This window comes from Oncorhynchus nerka, linkage group LG19 (genome assembly GCF_034236695.1).
Source record: "Oncorhynchus nerka isolate Pitt River linkage group LG19, Oner_Uvic_2.0, whole genome shotgun sequence".
NCBI lineage: Eukaryota > Metazoa > Chordata > Actinopteri > Salmoniformes > Salmonidae > Oncorhynchus > Oncorhynchus nerka.
The window spans coordinates 41,360,358-41,373,756 of record NC_088414.1 but is presented as its reverse complement, the minus strand read 5'-3'; the positions used below and the strand labels follow the sequence as shown (position 1 = coordinate 41,373,756).

The following is a 13,399-nucleotide window of genomic DNA, read 5'->3' as shown; positions in this document are numbered from 1 at the left end:
CATTCCATGCATTTACACCTAACTCAGAACTCCAGGATACTACAATATAATAGTACTATAATATAATTCCATGTACTATAATATAATAACATTCCAGAACTCAGAACCAGGATACTACAATATAATAGTACATTCCATGTACACCTAACTCAGAACTCCAGGATACTACAATATAATAGTACATTCCATGTACACCTAACTCAGAACTCCAGGATACTACAATATAATAGTACTATAATATAATAGTACATTACATTTACACCTAACCCGGGTCAGAACTCCAGGATACTACAATATAATAGTACATTCCATGTACACCTAACTCGGGTCAGAACTCCAGGATACTATAATATAATAGTACATTCCATTTACACCTAACTCGGGTCAGAACTCCAGGATACTACAATATAATAGTACTATAATATAATAGTACATTACATTTACACCTAACCCGGGTCAGAACTCCAGGATACTACAATATAATAGTACTATAATATAATAGTACTATAATATAATAGTACATTAAATTTACACCTAACTCGGGTCAGAACTCCAGGATACTATAATATAATAGTACATTCCATTTACACCTAACCGGGTCAGAACTCCAGGATACTATAATATAATAGTACATTCCATGTACATTACAAACCTAACTCGGGTCAGAACTACCAGGATACTATAATATAATAGTACATTCCATGTACATTACATTTAACTCAGGTCAGAACTCCAGGATACTATAATATAATAGTACATTCCATGTACACCTAACTCAGGTCAGAACTCCAGGATACTATAATATAATAGTACATTCCATGTACACCGAACTCGGGTCAGAACTCCAGGATACTACAATATAATAGTACATTCCATGTACACCGAACTCGGGTCAGAACTCCAGGATACTACAATATAATAGTACATTCCATGTACACCTAACTCAGAACTCCAGGATACTACAATATAATAGTACATTCCATGTACACCTAACTCGGGTCAGAACTCCAGGATACTATAATATAATAGTACATTCCATGTACACCTAACTCGGGTCAGAACTCCAGGATACTACAATATAATAGTACTATAATATAATAGTACTATAATATAATAGTACATTACATTTACACCTAACCCGGTCAGAACTCCAGGATACTACAATATAATAGTACTATAATATAATAGTACTATAATATAATAGTACATTACATTTACACCTAACCCGGGTCAGAACTCCAGGATACTACAATATAATAGTACTATAATATAATAGTACTATAATATAATAGTACATTCCATGTACACCTAACTCAGAACTCCAGGATACTATAATATAATAGTACATTACATGTACACCTAACTCAGGTCAGAACTCCAGGATACTATAATATAATAGTACATTCCATGTACACCTAACTCAGAACTCCAGGATACTACAATATAATAGTACATTCCATGTACACCTAACTCAGAACTCCAGGATACTACAATATAATAGTACATTCCATGTACACCTAACTCAGAACTCCAGGATACTACAATATAATAGTACATTCCATGTACACCTAACTCAGAACTCCAGGATACTACAATATAATAGTACATTCCATGTACACCTAACTCAGAACTCCAGGATACTACAATATAATAGTACATTCCATGTACACCTAACTCAGGTCAGAACTCCAGGATACTATAATATAATAGTACTATAATATAATAGTACATTACATTTACACCTAACTCAGGTCAGAACTCCAGGATACTATAATATAATAGTACATTCCATGTACACCTAACTCGGGTCAGAACTCCAGGATACTATAATATAATAGTACATTCCATGTACACCTAACTCGGGTCAGAACTCCAGGATACTACAATATAATAGTACTATAATATAATAGTACTATAATATAATAGTACATTACATTTACACCTAACCCGGGTCAGAACTCCAGGATACTACAATATAATAGTACTATAATATAATAGTACTATAATATAATAGTACATTCCATGTACACCTAACTCGGGTCAGAACTCCAGGATACTATAATATAATAGTACATTCCATGTACACCTAACTCAGAACTCCAGGATACTATAATATAATAGTACATTACATGTACACCTAACTCAGGTCAGAACTCCAGGATACTATAATATAATAGTACATTCCATGTACACCTAACTCAGGTCAGAACTCCAGGATACTACAATATAATAGTACATTCCATGTACACCTAACTCAGAACTCCAGGATACTACAATATAATAGTACTATAATATAATAGTACTATAATATAATAGTACATTACATTTACACTAACTAACCCAGGATACTACAATATAATAGTACATTCAGAACTCAGAACCAGGATACTACAATATAATAGTACTATAATATAATAGTACTATAATATAATAGTACATTACATTTACACCTAACCCGGGTCAGAACTCCAGGATACTACAATATAATAGTACATTCCATGTACACCTAACTCGGGTCAGAACTCCAGGATACTATAATATAATAGTACTATAATATAATAGTACATTACATTTACACCTAACCCGGGTCAGAACTCCAGGATACTACAATATAATAGTACTATAATATAATAGTACTATAATATAATAGTACATTACATTTACACCTAACCCGGGTCAGAACTCCAGGATACTACAATATAATAGTACTATAATATAATAGTACTATAATATAATAGTACATTAAATTTACACCTAACCCGGGTCAGAACTCCAGGATACTACAATATAATAGTACATTCCATTTACACCTAACCCGGGTCAGAACTCCAGGATACTATAATATAATAGTACTATAATATAATAGTACTATAATATAATAGTACATTGCATTTACACCTAACCCGGGTCAGAACTCCAGGATACTACAATATAATAGTACTATAATATAATAGTACTATAATATAATAGTACATTACATTTACACCTAACCCGGGTCAGAACTCCAGGATACTACAATATAATAGTACATTCCATTTACACCTAACCCGGGTCAGAACTCCAGGATACTATAATATAATAGTACATTCCACGTACACGTAACTCGGGTCAGAACTCCAGGATACTATAATATAATAGTACATTCCATTTACACCTAACCCGGGTCAGAACTCCAGGATACTATAATATAATAGTACATTCCATGTACACCTAACTCGGGTCAGAACTCCAGGATACTATAATATAATAGTACATTCCATGTACACCTAACTCGGGTCAGAACTCCAGGATACTACAAAATAGTAAGTACTATAATATAATAGTACTATAATATAATAGTACTATAATATAATATAATAGTACTATAATATAATAGTACTATAATATAATCGTACTATAATATAATAGTACTATAATATAATAGTATTATAATATAATAGTATTATAATAAAATAATCATTCCTCTTCCGGGTTGGAGCGAGCAGTCGCATCCGCACTTCGGTCTGCACTTCGGTCTGCAGGTAGTATAACTTTTCATTACATTTCATTACATTTCATTATAGTACAACGGTTTGATTTGTCTAATCTTAGCAATTTCTTCTTAGCTAGCTACATAGCCGTCTTTGTATCAAAGATAATTGCGTAATTATCGTATTTCGTCGTCCTAACGTATCTGCCCAGCAGCTAGCCAGCTAGCTAACGCCCACCGTCTACATAGCTAGCTACATAGCCGCCTCTGTATCAAAGATAATTGTGTAGATAATTGTGTAGTCTAGAGCGATTTTCTAGGTTACCTAGCCAGCTATTGTCGTTCTTTTAACGCAACGTAACGTAATCAACACTGCTAGCTAGCTAGCCAGCTAGCCCCTGAATCAACAACGCAGCCAGCTATTTGTCGTCCTTAACGTAGGAGACACTGCTAGCTAGCCAACAGCTAGCCAACGTCTACCGATTAGAACTCAACAACCCGGTCGCATTCCGCCTCGCTCCACAGGTAGTATCACATTTTCATTTCATTTCATTACAGTACAACGGTTTGATTTGTTTGATCGTAGCTAGCTACATAGCTAGCTACATAGCCGTCTCTGTATCAAAGATATTTGTTTAGTCTAGAGCGATTTTCTAGGTTACCTAGCCAGCTATTGTCGTTCTTTTAACGCAACGTAACGTAATCAACACTGCTAGCTAGCCAGCTAGCCCCCGAATCAACAACGCAGCCACTGCCAGCTAGCCTACAAAGTCAACAACGCAGCCACTGCCAGCTAGCCTACTTCAGCAGTACTGTATCATTTTTAATAATTTTAGTCAATAAGATTCTTGCTACGTAAGCTCAACTTTCTGAACATTCGAGACGTGTAGTCCACTTGTCATTCCAATCTCCTTTGCATTAGCGTAGCCTCTTCTGTAGCCTGTCAACTATGTGTCTGTCTATCCCTGTTCTCTCCTCTCTGTACAGACCATACAAACGCTCCACACCGCGTGGCCGCGGCCACCCTAATCTGGTGGTCCCAGCGCACGACCCACGTGGAGTTCCAGGTCTCCGGTAGCCTCTGGAACTGCCGATCTGCGGCCAACAAGGCAGAGTTCATCTCAGCCTATGCCTCCCTCCAGTCCCTCGACTTCTTGGCACTGACGGAAACATGGATCACCACAGACAACACTGCTACTCCTACTGCTCTCTCTTCGTCTGCCCACGTGTTTTTCGCACACCCCGAGAGCTTCTGGTCAGCGGGGTGGTGGCACCGGGATCCTCATCTCTCCCAAGTGGTCATTCTCTCTTTCTCCCCTTACCCATCTGTCTATCGCCTCCTTTGAATTCCATGCTGTCACAGTTACTAGCCCTTTCAAGCTTAACATCCTTATCATTTATCGCCCTCCAGGTTCCCTCGGAGAGTTCATCAATGAGCTTGATGCCTTGATAAGCTCCTTTCCTGAGGACGGCTCACCTCTCACAGTTCTGGGCGACTTTAACCTCCCACGTCTACCTTTGACTCATTCCTCTCTGCCTCCTTCTTTCCACTCCTCTCCTCTTTTGACCTCACCCTCTCACCTTCCCCCTACTCACAAGGCAGGAAATACGCCGACCTCATCTTTACTAGATGCTGTTCTTCCACTAACCTCATTGCAACTCCCCTCCAAGTCTCCGACCACTACCTTGTATCCTTTTCCCTCTCGCTCTCATCCAACACTTCCCACACTGCCCCTACTCGGATGGTATCGCGCCGTCCCAACCTTCGCTCTCTCTCCCCGCTACTCTCTCCTCTTCCATCCTATCATCTCTTCCCTCTGCTCAAACCTTCTCCAACCTATCTCCCGATTCTGCCTCCTCAACCCTCCTCTCCTCCCTTTCTGCATCCTTTGACTCTCTATGTCCCCTATCCTCCAGGCCGGCTCGGTCCTCCCCTCCCGCTCCGTGGCTCGACGACTCATTGCGAGCTCACAGAACAGGGCTCCGGGCAGCCGAGCGGAAATGGAGGAAAACTCGCCTCCCTGCGGACCTGGCATCCTTTCACTCCCTCCTCTCTACATTTTCCTCTTCTGTCGCTGCTGCTAAAGCCACTTTCTACCACTCTAAATTCCAAGCATCTGCCTCTAACCCTAGGAAGCTCTTTGCCACCTTCTCCTCCCTCCTGAATCCCCCTCCCCCTCCCCCTCCTCCCTCTCTGCAGATGACTTCGTCAACCATTTTGAAAAGAAGGTCGACGACATCCGATCCTCGTTTGCTAAGTCAAACGACACCGCTGGTTCTGCTCACACTGCCCTACCCTGTGCTCTGACCTCTTTCTCCCTCTCTCTCCAGATGAAATCTCGCGTCTTGTGACGGCCGGCCGCCCAACAACCTGCCCGCTTGATCCTATCCCCTCCTCTCTTCTCCAGACCATTTCCGGAGACCTTCTCCCTTACCTCACCTCGCTCATCAACTCATCCCTGACCGCTGGCTACGTCCCTTCCGTCTTCAAGAGAGCGAGAGTTGCACCCCTTCTGAAAAAACCTACACTCGATCCCTCCGATGTCAACAACTACAGACCAGTATCCCTTCTTTCTTTTCTCTCCCAAACTCTTGAACGTGCCGTCCTTGGCCAGCTCTCCCGCTATCTCTCTCAGAATGACCTTCTTGATCCAAATCAGTCAGGTTTCAAGACTAGTCATTCAACTGAGACTGCTCTTCTCTGTATCACGGAGGCGCTCCGCACTGCTAAAGCTAACTCTCTCTCCTCTGCTCTCATCCTTCTAGACCTATCGGCTGCCTTCGATACTGTGAACCATCAGATCCTCCTCTCCGCCCTCTCCGAGTTGGGCATCTCCGGCGCGGCCCACGCTTGGATTGCGTCCTACCTGACAGGTCGCTCCTACCAGGTGGCGTGGCGAGAATCCGTCTCCTCACCACGTGCTCTCACCACTGGTGTCCCCCAGGGCTCTGTTCTAGGCCCTCTCCTATTCTCGCTATACACCAAGTCACTTGGCTCTGTCATAACCTCACATGGTCTCTCCTATCATTGCTATGCAGACGACACACAATTAATCTTCTCCTTTCCCCTTCTGATGACCAGGTGGCGAATCGCATCTCTGCATGTCTGGCAGACATATCAGTGTGGATGACGGATCACCACCTCAAGCTGAACCTCGGCAAGACGGAGCTGCTCTTCCTCCCGGGAAGGACTGCCCGTTCCATGATCTCGCCATCACGGTTGACAACTCCACTGTGTCCTCCTCCCAGAGCGCTAAGAACATTGGCGTGATCCTGGACAACACCCTGTCGTTCTCAACTAACATCAAGGCGGTGGCCCGTTCCTGTAGGTTCATGCTCTACAACATCCGCAGAGTACGACCCTGCCTCACACAGGAAGCGGCGCAGGTCCTAATCCAGGCACTTGTCATCTCCCGTCTGGATTACTGCAACTCGCTGTTGGCTGGGCTCCCTGCCTGTGCCATTAAACCCCTACAACTCATCCAGAACGCCGCAGCCCGTCTGGTGTTCAACCTTCCCAAGTTCTCTCACGTCACCCCGCTCCTCCGCTCTCTCCACTGGCTTCCAGTTGAAGCTCGCATCCGCTACAAGACCATGGTGCTTGCCTACGGAGCTGTGAGGGAACGGCACCTCAGTACCTCCAGGCTCTGATAAGGCCCTACACCCAAACAAGGGCACTGCGTTCATCCACCTCTGGCCTGCTCGCCTCCCTACCACTGAGGAAGTACAGTTCCCGCTCAGCCCAGTCAAAACTGTTCGCTGCTCTGGCCCCCCAATGGTGGAACAAACTCCCTCACGACGCCAGGACAGCGGAGTCAATCACCACCTTCCGGAGACACCTGAAACCCCACCTCTTTAAGGAATACCTAGGATAGGATAAAGTAATCCTTCTCACCCCCTTAAAAGATTTAGATGCACTATTGTAAAGTGGCTGCTCCACTGGATGTCATAAGGTGAATGCACCAATTTGTAAGTCGCTCTGGATAAGAGCGTCTGCTAAATGACTTAAATGTAAATGTAAAATATTGTACTATAATATAATAGCACTATAATATAATAGTACTATGATATAATATAATAGTACTATAATATAATAGTACTATAATAATATAATAGTACTATAATATAATAGTACCATAATATAATAGTACTATGATGTAATATAATATTACTATAATATAATCGTACTATGATATAATATAAAAGTACTATAATATAATCGTACTATAATATAATAGTACTATAATATAATAGTACTATAATATTGTGTAGTATTTATGTGGGTTGTTCAGCTGTCTAAGCTGCTGCCTCTGGAGCATACTGTACACCACTAGGTTACAATCTGGCCCACTGCTTACAACTCTCTGTAGATGGGGAGACAGGTGGCCTATGGTTTAGCGTGTTGGACTGGAAGGTTGCAAGATCAAATCCTCCACCCTGACAAGGCAAAAAAAAATCTGCCGTTCTGCCCCTGAACAAGGCAGTTAATGCACTGTCCCTAGGCCGTCATATATAAATAAGAATTTGTTCTTAACAGACTTGCCTAGTAAAATAAAACAAATGTGCCCTCTGTCTCTATCCCACAACAACATTTACATTTAAGTCATTTAGCAGACGCTCTTATCCAGAGCGACTTACAAATTGGTGCATTCACCTTATGACATCCAGTGGAACAGTAGTGCATCTAAATCGTTTAAGGGGGAGGGGGTGAGAGGGATTACTTTATCCTATCCTAGGTATTCCTTAAAGAGGTGGGGTTTCAGGTGTCTCCGGAAGGTGGTGATTGACAACAACAAACAACAACAACAAACTGGAATGCTTTCTTTGTTTGTTTACATAATGAATCCAATCAAATCAAAACGTTATTTGTCACATGCTTGGTAAACAACAGGTATAGACTAACAGTGAAATGCTTATTTACGGGCCCTTCCCAACAATGCAACATAAGCATGGTGTCAACAGCGGGCCCTTCCCAACAATGCAACATAAGCATGGTGTCAACAGCGGGCCCTTCCCAACAATGCAACATAAGCATGGTGTCAACAGCGGGCCCTTCCCAACAATGCAACATAAGCATGGTGTCAACAGCGGCCCTTCCCAACAATGCAACATAAGCATGGTGTCAACAGCGGGCCCTTCCCAACAATGCAACATAAGCATGGTGGCCCTTCCCAACAATGCAACATAAGCATGGAGTCAACAGCGGGCCCTTCCCAACAATGCAACATAAGCATGGTGCCCTTCCCAACAATGCAACATAAGCATGGTGTCAACAGCGGGCCCTTCCAACAATGCAACATAAGCAATGTCAACAGCGGGCCCTTCCCAACAATGCAACATAAGCATGGTGTCAACAGCGGGCCCTTCCCAACAATGCAACATAAGCATGGTGTCAACAGCGGGCCCTTCCCAACAATGCAACATAAGCATGGTGTCAACAGCGGGCCCTTCCCAACAATGCAACATAAGCATGGTGTCAACAGCGGGCCCTTCCCAACAATGCAACATAAGCATGGTGTCAACAGCGGGCCCTTCCCAACAATGCAACATAAGCATGGTGTCAACAGCGGGCCCTTCCAACAATGCAACATAAGCATGGTGTCAACAGCGGGCCCTTCCCAACAATGCAACAGCATGGTGTCAACAGCGGGCCCTTCCCAACAATGCAACATAAGCATGCAACATAAGCAGCATGGTGCCCTTCCCAACAATGCAACATAAGCATGGTGTCAACAGCGGGCGCAACATAAGCATGGTGCCCTTCCCAACAATGCAACCATGGTGTCAACAGCGGGCCCTTCCCAACAATGCAACATAAACAAGCGGGCCCTTCCCAACAATGCAACATAAGCATGGTGTCAACAGCGGGCCCTTCCCAACATGCAACATAAGCATGGTGTCAACAGCGGGCCCTTCCCAACAATGCAACATAAGCATGGAGTCAACAGCGGGCCCTTCCCAACAATGCAACATAAGCATGGTGTCAACAGCGGGCCCTTCCCAACAATGCAACATAAGCATGGTGTCAACAGCGGGCCCTTCCCAACAATGCAACATAAGCATGGTGTCAACAGCTGGCCCTTCCCAACAATGCAACATAAGCATGGTGTCAACAGCGGGCCCTTCCCAACAATGCAACATAAGCATGGTGTCAACAGCGAAAATGGTTTGATCTTTTGTTTAACAAATGAAAAGACAGATCATCAAAATTCTTTGCACGTTTTATTTTTTATTTTCTTGATTCTTTTTTTCAACTTTCAACTCACACGGTCATATTTTACATCTTTGCAATAAAACATGAATACAATAGTTTTGCTTAGGATTTCATAGATCCAAAAATATTTGACCTTTTTTTTGGAGGGGGGGATACGTAAGTTGAACCTGTCGTTGTAGTATGTGTGTGAAAATGTGTGTGTGTGAGAGAGAGAGAGATCGAGACGGCTTAACACACACACTAACAGTACATCTCACGCTTGACTTTCCTTCTATTCCCTTCTTCCCTCCCCCTCTCTCTCCTCCCTTCCCTCCCCCTCTCTCTCTCCCTCCCCCTCTCTCTCCTCCCTCTCTCTCCCTCTCTCCTCCCTCTCTCTCTCTCTCCTCCCTTCTCTCCCTCTCTCCCCTCTCTCTCCTCCCTTTTCTCCCTCTCTCTCTCCCTCTCTCCCCCTCTCTCTCCTCCCTTCTCTCTCTCTCTCCTCCCTTCTCTCCCTCTCTCCCCTCTCTCTCCTCCCTTTTCTCCCTCTCTCTCTCTCTCCCCCTCTCTCTCCTCCCTTCTCTCACTCTCTCTCTCTCCCCCTCTCTCTCCTCCCTTTTCTCCCTCTCTCTCTCTCTCTCCCCCTCTCTCTCCTCCCTTCTCTCTCTCTCTCTCTCTCCCTCTCTCTCCTCCCTTCTCTCCCTCTCTCTCTCTGGGCTACAGATTCAAGATATTGCTTACAGCTGTGAGGTTGTACAACTTAATTAATTAATTACACGTGATTTCATCGTCTTTAAATACAAACATCGATGCACAAACAATCCCACAGGATTTTTAAAAAAATGGTCAGAAAAAAAAAAAACGGTCATGTGACAGGAAATAATCATCACGCTAATAAATAATGATATGTGATTGGTGGGAATACAAAAACGAAAATGTTTGACACTGAATCCATTTTTTTTGTTTCTTTTTTTCTTTAAATAATTGACAAATGTGAGTGAAGGTTTCCTTTTGACGTTTTCAATCTCATTCAGTTGATTTAAACTCCCTGTCCGGTCTCCCTAGCCTGAAACCAAGATTATATGTACACTGTTGACAAAAACAATCACCAAATATACAAAGGACATCTTGTGGATATCTGGCAAAACACATCTTTATCCTCATCATCGCCTCTACCATCATCTTCACAATCATCAACAACATTACCATCATCATCGTCGTCGTCATTATTACACATTATTGTACATACAGAAAGTCATTCATAAATGAAAGGTGATTAGGCGTGGTCTGAGTGGTGACTGAAGGACTGTGATCTCTCCCTGTCTGTCAATCAGAGACAGAGAGTAGGAAACAGAACAGTATTTACAAAAAATCATATTCACCCTTCTGGGATTTGAAAACAAATTCTACAAAAACACAGTAAATTAAACAAATAAAATACATGTAAAGAAATTAAATGAAAACAAAACAAAATAATATAAACATTTTTTAAATATTAACTTACTGCTTCAGACCAGTTTAATACAGTTTTAAACCAGTTCAATCTAGTCTAGACCAGTTCAATCCAGTTTATACCAGTTTCATCTTTCTGTGGTAGTCTGGACCACATCTCCTATAATTTAAAACCCCCTAAACACAAAATAAACCTAACTAAATAAACTTCACTAAATAAACCTGACTAAATAAACCTAAATAAACCTGACTAAATAAACCTGACTAAATAAACCTGACTAAATAAACCTAAATAAGACTAACTAAATAAACCTGACTAAATAAACCCAAATAAACCTGACTAAATAAACCTAAATAAACCTGACTAAATAAACCTAAATAAACCTGACTAAATAAACCTAAATAAACCTGACTAAATAAACCTAAATAAACCTGACTAAATAAACCTAAATAAACCTGACTAAATAAACCTAAATAAGACTAACTAAATAAACCTGACTAAATAAACCCAAATAAACCTGACTAAATAAACCTAAATAAGACTAACTAAATAAACCTAAATAAACCTGACTAAATAAACCCAAATAAACCTGACTAAATAAACCTAAATAAGATTAACTAAATAAACCTAAATAAACCTAAATAAGACTAAATAAACCTGACTAAATAAACCTAAATAAACCTGACTAAATAAACCTAAATAAACCTGACTAAATAAACCTAAATAAACCTGACTAAATAAACCTGACTAAATAAACCCAAATAAACCTGACTAAATAAACCTAAATAAACCTGACTAAATAAACCCTAAATAAAATAAACCTAAGACTAACTAAATAAAAAATAAACCTGACTAAATAAACCTAAATAAACCTGACTAAATAAACCTAAATAAACCTGACTAAATAAACCCAAATAAACCTGACTAAATAAACCTAAATAAACCTGACTAAATAAACCTGACTAAATAAACCTAAATAAGACTAACTAAATAAACCTGACTAAATAAACCCAAATAAACCTGACTAAATAAACCTAAATAAGACTAACTAAATAAACCTGACTAAATAAACCCAAATAAACCTGACTAAATAAACCCAAATAAACCTGACTAAATAAACCTAAATAAGATTAACTAAATAAACCTAAATAAACCTAAATAAGACTAACTAAATAAACCTGACTAAATAAACCCAAATAAACCTGACTAAATAAACCTAAATAAGACTAACTAAATAAACCTAAATAAACCTAAATAAGACTAACTAAATAAACCTGACTAAATAAACCCAAATAAACCTGACTAAATAAACCCAAATAAACCTGACTAAATAAACCTAAATAAGACTAACTAAATAAACCTGACTAAATAAACCTAAATAAGACTAACTAAATAGACCTAAATAAACCTAACTAAATAAACTTAAACCAAATAAACATAACTTAATAACTAAAGCAACTAAACAAATAGTACTATTGTTATTTAGTCCTGTGAAGCGATAAGCGTTTTGACCAGTGACTGTTCTCACACGTTATAAGTCCTACAGGTTCCGACCCAGTCAACGTCTAGTAGTAGATTGGATCTTCTTATTTGATCATAGTGTATTGTTATTAGGGATCCTTCGGGGTGTCGCGTGGCTGCAGTAAAAGGGTTGAAATGGCAGCGCACGTGAGCGTGCACGTACACACAAATGGAAGATGTCTTACAGTAACTGGGCTCTCTTCCTTTTCAAGTGACATCATCACAGGACGTTCGAAGGGTTTTCAGTTCCTTCCTCTCTTTCTTCTTGTTGCTTCATGGTCGTACAGCGTGACCTTTAAACTCGCCTCTTCTCTTCCAATTTCTTCTATTTAAGTCCTCCTCCTTCCCTCTCTCTTTTTCATCCTCTCCCCCCCTCTTCATCATCATCTTCATTCTCCTCATCATCCTCCTCTTCATACCCCTGTCATCCTCCTCTCCTCCTCTTCATACCCCTCTCCTCCTCTTCCTCCTCCTATCCTCCTCTTCATCATCCTATCCTCCTCTTCATCCTCCTCTCCTCCTCTTCATCCTCGTCTCCTTCTCCTCTCCTCCTCTTCATCTTCCTCTCCTCCTCCTCTCCTCCTCTTCATCCCCGTCTCCTTCTCCTCCTCTTCATCCTCTCCATCCTCCTCTTCATCCTCCTCTCCTCCTCTTCATCCTCGTCTCCTTCTCCTTCTCCTATCCTCCTATTCATCCTCCTCCTCTTCATCCTCCTCCTCCTCTCCATCCTCGTCTCCTTCTCCTCCTCCTCCTATCCTCCTCTTCA

The 13,399-nt window shown here is 41.2% G+C and overlaps 1 protein-coding gene across 2 annotated transcripts in view; it reads right to left on the bottom strand.

The window, feature by feature from the left end:
• Positions 1-12,005: 12,005 nt before the first annotated feature.
• LOC115126904 (neurobeachin-like) overlaps positions 12,006-13,399 on the bottom strand; it is a 56,449-nt gene continuing 55,055 nt past the window's right edge. The window contains exons 25-26 of one of the 2 annotated variants that reach the window (XR_010460032.1): positions 12,473-13,399; positions 12,006-12,410 (exon numbers count right to left, since the gene is read on the bottom strand). The exon at positions 12,473-13,399 is cut by the window's right edge and continues 262 nt beyond it. The gene's annotated coding sequence lies outside the window, so the exon portion shown is untranslated. The other variant, XM_065004943.1, reaches the window with a different exon arrangement.